Source organism: Periophthalmus magnuspinnatus, chromosome 6 (assembly GCF_009829125.3).
Source record: "Periophthalmus magnuspinnatus isolate fPerMag1 chromosome 6, fPerMag1.2.pri, whole genome shotgun sequence".
Taxonomy (NCBI): domain Eukaryota; kingdom Metazoa; phylum Chordata; class Actinopteri; order Gobiiformes; family Gobiidae; genus Periophthalmus; species Periophthalmus magnuspinnatus.
Window position 1 is genome coordinate 27,720,036 of NC_047131.1, and position 12,826 is coordinate 27,732,861.

Genomic DNA, 12,826 nt, shown 5'->3' on the forward strand with positions numbered 1-12,826 from the left:
GGATCTTCGTGAGGTTGCCACTGCTTTCCCTTTGCTCTTTGGACTGATCAACTTGAACTACCCACGGGATCTCAAGTACACTTTTGAATTTTACCAAAAGGTGTTGATGGAGCTTGATAACAAAAAAATGTCAAACAAAATCCAAATTCTAAAAAACAAGCTTCTTGAGTAGATTAGCTGACCATATTTTACAACTTTTTCTTTTTTTAAGATGGGCTGCTGTTCTTTCAGTGTTTACTTTGCACTAGAGGTTGGAAATATGAACAAAAATTTATGTATTTATTTTTTGGTGATCTCAGATGAGCAGTAAGCCAAGTGTAAACAATCAAATTTAAATTTCCAAATCAGGATTACTGAAAACATTTTTGAAATGCTTTACTTACTTTTTGATTAAAAAACAACTTTATTTTATTTAAAATATTCTTTGCTAAAAAGGAATACGTTAAGTAGACTTTAGTACATTCCAATAAGTTCAATGTATTATTTTTTTAAGTTTTAAATTTGCTCGTTAAAGTTCATTATTGCAAATTGCAAGTCTGTGATGATTTTTCACAATTTTAGTCAATACATTAATACACTTGTTCACAATGTTCAAAGATGGTTTCCAGAATGCTACTGCAAAAATGTTCAAATGAAGTGTATTATTGATGAAAGTTTGAAAATATCTGCCTATTTTGCAGATATTCATAAACATTCACAATATCTCAAATTTGATATTAATATCAATATTTATATTTTTAGTAGGTGCTACTTTGCACCATATGTGTTGGTTTGGGACAAAATGTTGTCCTTTTCATACATATTTTATTTACTTTTTTCACAATCTTATCTGTTGTTTGCTAAGTTAATTTTTCAAACAAGGACAGCTATTTTAGAAAGGTTATCTTATGTTTTAAGAATAGACCCTATTCACTTAAAGAGGACTGCCCTAAAGAGGCGTGTTTACAAATTTTTATGTTTGCAGGTTGGTTGCTCTTTGTAAAGTTAATTCTTCACAATTGGGAAGCAGTTTTATAAAACTTCATGTTGCACTTTTCAAGTAAAAAAAAAAGTTAGTTTTGAGATGTAAAAATGTGCGCTAGTTTTGCACTAAAGCATGGTTTTAAAATGTCATGTTCTAAAAAAGACAATAAATGAAGAATTGTAAAATTATTCCTGATGCTTTTTGTTCACTTCTGGGAAACTTGACTTGCTTTTGTAAGCGATATTTAACAATGTTGCGTCATCCGGTTGCATGCAACTGCACTGAGTAAATATGAATGTGTTTTATTCATAATATTAAGTTACTCTAGTGATGTTAATTCTATTTAATGGTATTTAATACAAGTTAGTTAATATGTTTGAATTAGGGTTAAGAACGTGAATTCTTAAGATTTACCTAAGCATCTTGAGTAATTACTATTAAGTATTTTATAAAGGGATTACGCAATGCATTTATGTAGTTTGCACCCAATAAGGTTGAGTATTAACTATGTAATGAAAATATCTAGTATATATTTAATCCATCTACATAGACCCTATTGAAGTATGTTAAGTATGTACTATATAAGCATACTTTACAACAATTACTCAATGTGATTGCGTGCAACCGGATGACACAATGCTTTTAAGTAAATCCAAAGAATTATTTTTTTGAGTGTAGGGCACGGCAAAAGACAAAGTTTAAATCTGTCAACTGGGCAAATTGTTGTGGGAGTGAAGACATTTCGCTGCTCATCTACCAGCTATCTGACCAGAACTGAAGAAGCGGCTTGGATGAGCAGCGAAACGACTTAACTCCTACAACAATTTGTCCAGTTGACAGATTTAAATGTTGTCGTGGCACCTTTAAGTCCCACATGCTCTTGTACTCTATGATCTGGAAGGGCATCTTGTGTAAATTTTGCACGTCTCTGTGTATGTATGACCATGCTCAACCAACTTAATCTGTTTTTTTTCCTTTGCTAAATGTTTGTAGGTTGTCTCATATTAATTAAACTAGGAGCTGTAGATGTAAAGCTAACTCTGGTCCCATTATGCAGGATGTGATGGAAATTTAAATATAATCATGTTGAGAAGTAAATAGTCTTACTGTTTGTCTTTAAATGCATTTGATCAGTGTCAGTGTGTCAGTGTGTCAGACCCAGACCAGACGTTAACATGTGTGAAGGCTCTTTCTCCATCCCAAAAGGAAACTCTATGTTGTTCTACTTATCTGAGTGTAACAGTTAATTCTCTCATGGGTGTGAAACAAAAGTCACTCTGGTTTGAAATGTATGCAGCATTGTCATTCTGGTATAAATACTCAGAGCTCGGATAATTGCTGGGAGACTAGAAAGCTGGGGACGGAGTAGGAGAGACCCAGGATGCTGAAAAGCTCCTTGTCTGCATCTGTTGTAACAAAGAATAAACCTTTTTTGTATTTCAAACCTCACCAGGCCTCACAAATGCATTACTTTTCATTTAGAATTGTAATTTTTTCACACAGGAAATGGCAATGATTATGTTCAAATTGTAATGTCTATATAAAATAAATACAGTTCATTTCAGGTTTGCTTTCCTCCAAATGGATAGCACTGTCTACAATTCCAAAAACAACTGTCCAGAAGCATGAAATCCCAAGCGATATGGGAAGGACATGTTCCGCAGTGACCTTTAGACGAACGCATTCATCCTGGTGTCCTCGTGTATCACTGCCTCCTGTTCTCGGGGGGGTTGAGGAGCAATCGCCTTTTTCTGACCCCCCTCCTCTCCCCCCAGTGTCTCCCTATCTACCCCCCGCCGACCCCCTCCTCACCCCCAAGGGAATCATTTTCACTCTAACAGCTTCAATTAACCTGACCACAGCCGCACACACCGTCCCGTTTACCAATCCGCCGTTAAGGTCACCGAACTGGGAAGCTTTGTGCCGCTTTTCCATTGGTGAATGCGGGAATGTGAGGCCACCTGTGTTTCCAATTGGGCTGCTTAACAAATAATAATACGACAGAAGATTGCGAAATGTGGAAATACATTTTTGAGGATAATTAGAACTGGGACACGCAAAAGGGGAAGTAAGGGGGAAGTTTAATTTGAATTTTGTGCATGGTGAATTTTTAAATGTTCGTGTAATTTGGGAAGGCGGTACGGTGGATTAGCTCAAGGTCAAAGAATGGCTTCAGAATTGTGAGATTAATGGGCTTATTTTGACAAAACGTTTGTCTAAATTTAACCAGGAAGATTGTTCTGCCTATTTTCACAAGCTTTTATCTCTCTGATTGTCCTCTCCTTATTTTTGCTATACAACGACAGAATCGGCCACCACCTCAGCCTTTCCATCCCCTTTGCTTCACGACCTCCTCATTACATCACTGACATTCAATAAATCGTGTCTGCCATTTATGTATTTTCAGATTATTGCTATTGGATAAAAGAATATCATGGTAAACTAAATCCATATCCATATTGCGCTTACGTCTGCTATACAGCTATAATCCCTGACATTCGTGGATCATTATTTCATCATTTTCTCATTTTAAATCGCAAAATCATCTAAAACAACCTACAAAAACAAGCAAGCCCACTGACTGCTGTGTCCAAAGGGAGTTGACGTCACCGCAAACGTCATCACAACAAAGATTTGGCACCAATAGATCCATAGTTGGCACCTCTGATGGATCGCTGCACATCACGCTAGCAAGCAGCAGATTTTGTTTTTTCATTTGAACCGCAGTGAATCAAATTAAATAAAATTGGAGAAGAAAGTAAGTACAGAGCAGAGGTGACAGTGAAAATGGGGTTGATTAGCAATATAGCGTCTTGAAAATTAGCGCTTAAAGACGGTTCAAACGCGCACAATAGCTCAAACTGCATGTGTAAGATGGTTAAAAGCTCTGAAAAGTTGCATAATAGGTCTGCTTTAACGAATAGGTCCGCTTTAAACACTTAAAGTTAATGTTTCACTTTTGAATCATTATTTTTCCCCATTATTCATCCATCCATTTCTAATACGCCTTTTCTTACACGTGTCCTTGATTCATTCGACACAAGCAGACTGTCCTCTGAGCTGTGACATGGGAGGGATTACTGGACCAATAACAGTGCCAAGTAACAAGTTGTGTTTGCCACTGGAAGCACAGAGCATGAAACCCAATTAAACATTGTATAATTAGTGGCCTCCTTTGATGATTTGTGCTGTCGGAGTCACAGAGGACAGACGTTGAACCAGCAGACCACAGGTTCAAACGCAGGGCTGACACGTTTGGAGTCGCTTTCTAGTTGCACAAAAGAAAGCAGCTTAGGGATAACCTGATTGTTTATTTGTGTGTGTTTTTTAGATATTGATTCGGTGGACTGTTTATGTCAGACGCCCTTCCTGTTGCAGCCATTTACTGTGGGACTGGAGAGAACAATATGGAGGCTGAAGCAACAAGGACGACAAACACAAAAGTTAACGATTACCAGCGGGGGAAGAAATACTCAATGTTGTATTATTATTACCAGTTCAAAATGTACTTAAAGAGTAAAAAGTAAAAGTATTTCATGCAGGTTGTGAGATCTAATGAAGCTTCCAATGCAGTGATTTTGATAAAGAATTGTGCTGAATTTTGCTCAACAAAAACAATTGGATAAATGTTTTTTCCCCAGCGTTTTTTCCTTGTTTATTTTAGTTGCTCAGATTATGAATGTATTAAAAAATAAACCCCTCAGGCTAAAAAATGGTTTTACTTTTCAGTCCTATTCAAAGATGCTGTGGCGTAGAAAGTAGAGATACCGCCTCTCAAATGTAAAAAAAGTAAAAGTACTGACTTCAAAATGTGCTTAAGTACAGTAGCAAAAGACGAAGTTTAAATCTGTCAACTGGACAAAAAGTTGTAGGGGTGAAGACGTTTCTCTTCTGGTCAGACGTTTCAGTTTTGGTCAGATTACTGGTGGACACTGCCTTATATCCATCTGAAAGGAGAACTACACTGAAACCGTAAACAGCTATTGTCTCCATTTCCAGCCTTTAATGGTCCTATTCAACCTTTAATGGCCCTCCTATTGTTCTCTTTTGGTTCTTTTGTTTGCTTTGGGTCTGAGGATGGAATCATAGAAAGGAAGGATTGTCTTTCCTGACGACGACAAGTTAATCTATTAAAATTTTTACACAGGATAACAAAAATGTACCATGCTGGATGAACGTCTGATCATTTTTAGATAAATATATGAAGCCAAAATGAACCAATTAAACACAAAATATTAAAATAAACAACTTAATTTGCAAAGAAAATGTCTGAACATGTCTCTTAATACCCAAATGCACAGCTAATGTAATGTTATGAACTATACACAAACGCACACACTACTTTTAAAAATCTGTTGGTTTGTTAGTCATTATTAGTTAGTGTTTTGTCTGTGGAGGAGGTTAAATCCAGACAGCTGTCATGGAAATCAAACTTGGGTAGAATTCCCGTGTCCCCCCAGGCTTCAGCTCATCTCTGGCCTCCTACTTATTTTTTCCTCATCAGCCGCTGTGCACAGTCGAACATACACAGGTGCCAACTCAAGAGCTTTAATGATATGGGATTTCTCCAGTGATTTCGAAGCTCTTGCATAAGTAATAACAACAAATTTGATTGAGAAGCTGGTGTCATAAGCTGCTATGTAAAAATGAACTTCCTGGTTGTGCATTATGGCTTCAATTAACATCAGATAAAACCTCCCGATTTCACATCTGTTGATAATGATATCTGGCCGTACAGGGATTAGGACCCAGGGCAAAAAATAAATTGCACAACTCATGAATACAAATATGGAAATGTATGCAGGGACACGCTAGCTAATCTAGTTTAGCGCCACATCGGGCTCAGTGTTCTACCTGGCCTTATCGTGCCGTAATTGCATCTGATTGGTCTATTATTGTCGCCGTTAATCTGCCAGTGGGTGGTTAATAAAACAGGCTCATAAGTGATGCTATCAGGCCAGAGCAGGAGGCTGGAGGCAGAGGTGGAAGCAGGCAACAAGCTGAGAGAGGCCTGGGTAGGAAGGCATAGTGGTGTAAGATAGTGAAGTATCAGATAAGGCTTCGTCAAATGTGATATGAGGCTTGAATGAGAAATGATAGCGGATAAATACAAGCATTTTGGCAAACCGATTTATGAGTTAGCCTAAGCTCCCATATCGCTTTTTAAATTTTAAACTTTACTTCAGTCATCTGTCTAATCCCTCAGTCGTCCAGGTGTGATCCATAGTCGAACGGAATTGAATTTTTCTTTTACTTTACTACTTTTACTTGCTTTGTTCTCAGACTTTGTTCTCAATCAATATATAGACTTGAATACCTCACAATTAGGCCTTACAATACATTCTGAGGCATGATATATTGGTACATTATAGTGGTCGGCTGGCCTGGGAACATTTTGGGGTCCTACCGAAGGAGCTGGAGGAAGCGTCTGGAGTGGGAGAAGTCTGGGAGTCCCTGCTTAGACTGCTGCCCCTGCGACCCAGCCCCGGATAAGTGGAAGAAAGTGGATGGATATATTGGTACAGAGATACACAGCGATAAAAGGAACTACTTTAAAACACTGACACAATCCCGGTAAACCATTTTTAATAGACGGTATCATTAAAAGGTCTGAGCTGCAACTATAACGTACGATTATTGGTCAGTAATTAGCCAGAGAAGTTACTTATTCAGAATTTTACAGCTCAATTGTGAAATACCCCAAAGCTCCACACTTACAAAGAAAATGTACACATAAAAAATGGTAATTATAGTGACAGGCCTGCTTACAATTCAAGGAAACAGATCACTCGAATCGGTCCCCAAATACTTCAACTAACTTATATTGCAGCTATCGAGTGTTATTTTGAAGTAACTACTATTGAGCAATTTTGTTGTGAGAGAGTTTGCAGCACTGTCCAAAGATATTCCTCATGCATCCTAATTATTCACTACAATGAGTTTTATAGTGGCGGTTTAAATTCACAGTTTGCCTCTATAGCTGTTAGGGCTTTAGCTTGACTCGTGCGTCTGGGGTGAAAATGGATAGAATCAAGGAAAGTTTATTTGCATTGCTCAATTCATATGTAAAGTAATTCAAGTAAGTGCTTTACAGAATAAGAAAGACATTAAAATCACAATACAAACAAAGACGCACAGCTAAAAAGAACTGTTTTGAGCCTGGATTTAAACATTGTCAAAGTCTCACATCTTCAGAGAAACTGTTCCAGGTTTGAGGTGCAGAAAATTGAACTGAACTGATTCCCCCTGATGTTTAGTCCTGACTCTGGGCACCAGCAGGAGGCCGGTCCCTGAAGTCCTCAAAGTGTGAGATGGTTCATATGGCACTGACATGTCGGAGATGTACTTTGGTGCTGGTCCGTGAAGAGACTTGTTCACAAACAGAGCGGCTTTAAAGTCTTTCCTCTGAGCCACAGGAGCCAGTGCAGAGATGTGAGCACTAGACTTATGTGCTTGTACTTCCCGGTTCCAGTCAAAACCCGAGCAGCAGTGTTCTGGATGTACTGCAGTTGTCTTAAGGCTCGTTTGGAGAGGCCAGTGAGCAGGACGTTACAATAGTCTAAGCTACTAGAGACAAATGCATGGATAAGTCTCTCCAAATCTGTCTAGACTTGGAGGAAATGCTGTTTAAGAGGTTTAATTGAAGATACGGGCTCCACAAATACAGATTCCCCAATAAATCCGGTCCCACACAGTCAAATAAACTGTATGACCTCAGCCCTGTCCAGCTTCCACACAAAGAATAATCAGGCCAAGTGGCTACGAGCAACGATACTCCACCCTTAAGGCTCCACCCCAAATACCTTCAACCAAATTTAGGACAAAAAGGGACTTTACATGTTTACAAGAACTTTTCACAACTTTCAGGACCATTGCAGAGTTGGACTTATTTTGACTTCACAAGCTGCATATACAGTATATCTGTTCTGGGGCAAGACAAACTTCACTCAAATACATGGGAAAAAATTGGGTACAGGCCCATTAAATTTGGGTACGGTTTGAATATGCTCTCTGCCTCTGGAACTGCCAAAAAATGATTGAGATGAATGACAAAACCCACTCTCCCAGGTAAACTGTTCCAAACATCTGTGGGCTGGATGATGCTCTGACAAAGTTGTTTCATCCTCTGCACACAGTCCCTTTGTGATTGATGTAGCGCTGGTACTTGGCCCTGTTTCTATTTCTAATCTGGCTGCATAGAGGCGGAAGCTGTGGCCTCACTTATTAGATTGCCCACCCCATTACCAGCCCTTCTGCGTTGGTCATGCGGGAGAGTATCAAGAGTCTGAAGCACCTCCGAGGTCCCAAAGCACGACACAATAACAACACGCGGACCCCGTAGTAGAGACATAAGCAACAAACATGGCCGACCGGTGCCTTTGTATTCCACTGAGAAATTGGACAATAGCTGAAGTTGATTGAATTGGGAAAGACACAGAGAGGACAAAGCAAGTACTGAAGTACATAGGTTACTTAGGTTTGATAGAGTTTGAGAGAAGATATCCAAGGGGCAGCACAAGCGCATTATTACGAGATGAATCTGACAGTGGTCTAATGAAACTTCATCTGTCTTCTGTAAATGTGGTAAATGCAGTTGGAGTAACAGAACATCCCAAGTGCATTGTGGGAGATAGAAAATGTGAGGAAGTACAATAAGTGAGAGGCTCTAGGGTTTAACTGAAGAAAATGTGCATCTTCTATTTCAGTATTGTATGTTAGATGAAAAGTACTGCACTCAAACTTTATAAGTGCATAATGACATGTGGGGGACAGTGGTGGGACAGTGGAGGATACAATGTGATTTTGAGATCCCATAGTTTAGTGATAAAGGCTGTATACTGTTTAGAATATTAGAAAGTCCACATATAGGCCTGTTGTCTTTGTAACAACTTGATTCACATATGGATCTCCAGTGTTTTATGTCTGTGTAGTGGGTTTCAGTGGCCAATTTACATAAGGCCCCTAAAGCCATTACAATAAATCAAACTAACTGATTACATAATCATGAGATTAAGCCAAATATATTTAAAATAAAATAAAATCCAGATAGTTCTGATCACCTCAGGTGATTTGTGCAAAGACCTGACAAACACCAGACTTGTCTCTGAATAACACTTTTATCAGGGGAAAGCACTTCCTATAATTGTTTTGTCATTGTAATTAGTTTTTTTATTTTATTGCAAGAACATGGTTTATAAACAGTGAAAGAAGTCTGTTAAAGAATGCTGTTGTGTTTAGCTTTAACACAAGAATCAGGTTATCTATTCCTTGTGAAGTGGCGCCCTCTGCTGTTATTTCCTCGAACTGTCAAGAGGCTGTGCAGTCTGCGCTTTCACTGGCTGAAAAAAGATTTTTTTTTTTCATCATCAGTATATGGACAGACCATGCCTCATGTGAAAAGAAATGAATGTTCAAATATGAGGATCACGCGATGCTCATATTGCCTTTTAATTGGATAATCGTCTTGAAAACCAAATTAACAAATTAGACTATAGTGTAAATGAAGGGCATTGGACAAAGAGTTAGTTAGTGCAGTGCTTTTGTATTTAAGTCAGTTTAAGCCAGTTGTTATCAGTAAAAGTAATATTTATATCTAGGGACATCGATGGTTATACATCAATTTTATACAATTTTAAATAAATAAAAACCTACATTCAACCTTAGCTACACCTGATTAGCCTTAACTGTTTAGTCTATAGGACAGACTACTGCTTTATTCACAGAGCGTTTTGAGAATGAAATATCAATAATCAGACTAATACACTATCAACATTCAGAGTATTGTTGAAATTAATATTATTATTCAAATAATGACAGAATAATGAATGTGGATATTACAGCTAGGACAAATAAAAAGGTGGTTTATGTTTGACCTACTTCTTAATCCAGGTCATGTTGACTAAAACAAAGAGCCACTGTTTCCACATCAGACTGACCGGGGTGGAGCTGGAACATTAAAACCTGTCTGTAAAAGTGATTTTGTTTAGTTCAGTATGACATAATAAAGGTTAGGTGGTGTCTGTAGAGCCTGCAGGACCATGAATTAAACACTATTTCTGTGTGGAATCTGTTAATTTGATCTGTGGATTTAGATCATCACACTTTGACACATGTGCTGTTTTACTGAAGCTTTGCTGTGTTTCCATTGGGTTTCATTTGGCTGTATCCTGATGATAGATAAAATGTAAGACCACATAGTCTAATCATAGTTTAAATGGCGAAATGAACGAGTTTAAGCTTTGAGTGGAGCTACGTGCAGTCTAGTTCTTACCACCAGGCGTCGCTGTTATATAACGTGTTGAATGTGACATGACCTGACCTCATCTGATCCAACCCCCACCTGCTGCTCTGCTGAGATCATGCCCTGGGACAGTGAACAGGACACCGCCCGAGACAAGGCACGTTTATTTTTATTGTCTTTGCACAAAGTAAAAGAACTAGACCTGCGGATCCTGTTGAAAATGAGCCTAATGTGCAAGATGTGGCACAAATTTGTCAAATATTAGGCTTGATTGGCTGGATGGTGACCCAAACACAAAAGAAACAAGAAAAAACAATCAAAATGTGTAGCCTACAGAAAAACTAACCTATGATAGGGGCATTTTCACTTGTTCCCATCTGCATTCATCTGTAAGTGATTGGTTAATGCTAAATAGTTTCATCTGCAATTGTATTTTTAATTGCATGTTTAATGACAAAGTAGACTAGACACTAAGCCAAAGGTGTTCATAGGTGTAATAAGACACTTGAGCTTATGTGGGAACAGAAAGACTTCCAAAAAACTGTACAATGGGCTTAGGTATGCAAGCTAGAATAAATAAAGGTGTAAAATAAAAGATAAATCAGGTGACTTGCATTGCTCTGCTCTTGTACACAACCAGATTTGAAAAATAGATTCTAGACAACCAGTTCTAGGATTAGGCTAAACGTGCACATTGTTGAGCAGCTTTCATTAAAACCAGCCTTGATTTTGTGTTTGTTTGGTAAACGTGCGTTGTCCTTGGTGTTTTAAATACTCACACCTTGGCTGATGTGATAACTACAAGAGGGTGTGTGGGTCTGTGGGCTGAAAGGCAGGGACTGGCTTAAGTGCTTTTGTTTGTGCAACCAAAAAACCCATTCAATCTGTAATGTTTTTAAATTAATTTGACGTGACTGACAGATGTGGAGGGAAAGCGAAACAAAAGAAGTTGCACCAAGCTGTGACAATGCCGGCGTTTTGTTGCAATTACTAAAACTGTGTCAACCCAGGTTTGCTCTTAACATTCTTGGGAGATAAAGATGTAGGTCATGTCACGCTAACACATTTTGAAGAGCCAGAGCTTATATTGTGTATGAAAATATACGTGGTAAGCAATAGTGATGAAAGTAACTTGGCAGGAAGCAGGATTATCCCCATAAAAGACTATTCTAAATGTAGAATATTATTAAAAAAACAAACATGACCTGAGAAAAATAAATAGCAGAGTCAAACCTTAGTCCTGGTAGTTTGTTTTTTAATCTATAATGAGTAGAAAAGATGTATGCAACCCTCTACAAAGTGCATCCTAGTACAAAAAGATAGCAAAAAGTAAAAGTATGCACGATAAAAAGACTATTATTCAGACTTTTATTGCCATTGTCAGTTAACACAACTCACAATGTAGGAACTTTCTTCGGTGATAAAGTGCAACATAAAACACTGAATAGTAATAATAATATAAAAAGTAGAAGTATAGCTATTATAAATACAAATAAGAGCATGCATAAAGATAAAATAGTCATAGAGGTAGATGTATGCAACAACATCAGAACAACAGTGCAAACTTTACTTTATTATTATTCCATCTTTCATTTACTGAGCAATAAACTATCTAGTATTTATCGTAACGTAGAGGTATTACAGGATTTTGCAGTGGTCTACTGAATTTGTCAATGTAGTGTTTGAATGGGGCCAGCAGGTCTGCACACACTGTAAAAGGAGCCATCACAGCTGGGCCCGCTCTGACCTTTTGTCTGTTTAGAGAAAGAAACGACACAGATCTTGGGGGAGGTGGTGCGAGAGCGGTGGGTGAGGGGCCTTCTCAGTGTTTAAACTCGCAGTACAAAAGCTGCAGTATGGATCTGAGAGGAGGGTTCTTGAAGATGCGTGCCTAATTTGCATCACGGAGAAAAGTGAGGTGCACACTGTCCTGTTTTGGTGATTCAGTTAATTGCATTGTATTTGTCTTATTATTGATTAATCGCTTAATTTGAATGAGAGTAAAATAAGTTTATAGGCTGCATTTACGCATTTTCAAAACATAGACCATTTTTTTCTGTTTTGGACAACATTTTTAATAAGCTAAGTAACTTCAGTGCGCCCTATTTTATTTGGCAATGTTCCAACCTAAATTCTTGGCCCCCCTGACTACCACCACACACGGGTCTAGTCAGTTTTTCTTTCAACCTATTTCCATTTCCTCGTGATGGTAGTTTCACTTCGCTGTCTCTTCTGTAAAGGAGTGAGTGTGCTTTACCAGTATTCATCTTAACTTCAAGGTACACTATGTAACAATCTCCTTGACTCCACGGAGATAACCTTAACCTGGAATGTTCCATGTGACTATGGCTGTTATTAACTTCAATTGACCTTATTCTGCCCTGCCCCCCTCCACTAAATGCTCGTAAACTGTGCTTTCTTTGTGGTGGTACTTAAGGCTGAGCAAGAGTCCCATTCATTTCACTGGAGAATTTGGGAAAAGTTTTGCTGCTAAAATATGATATAAAGTAGTTGGATTTGTGTAAAATGTTCAGTGTTTATGTGCAGCAATAAGTCAACACTTTACAGATCCTTTAAAATGGCTCTGTTGTCTGTATAGAACTTATTTGCAGCTCCATGCA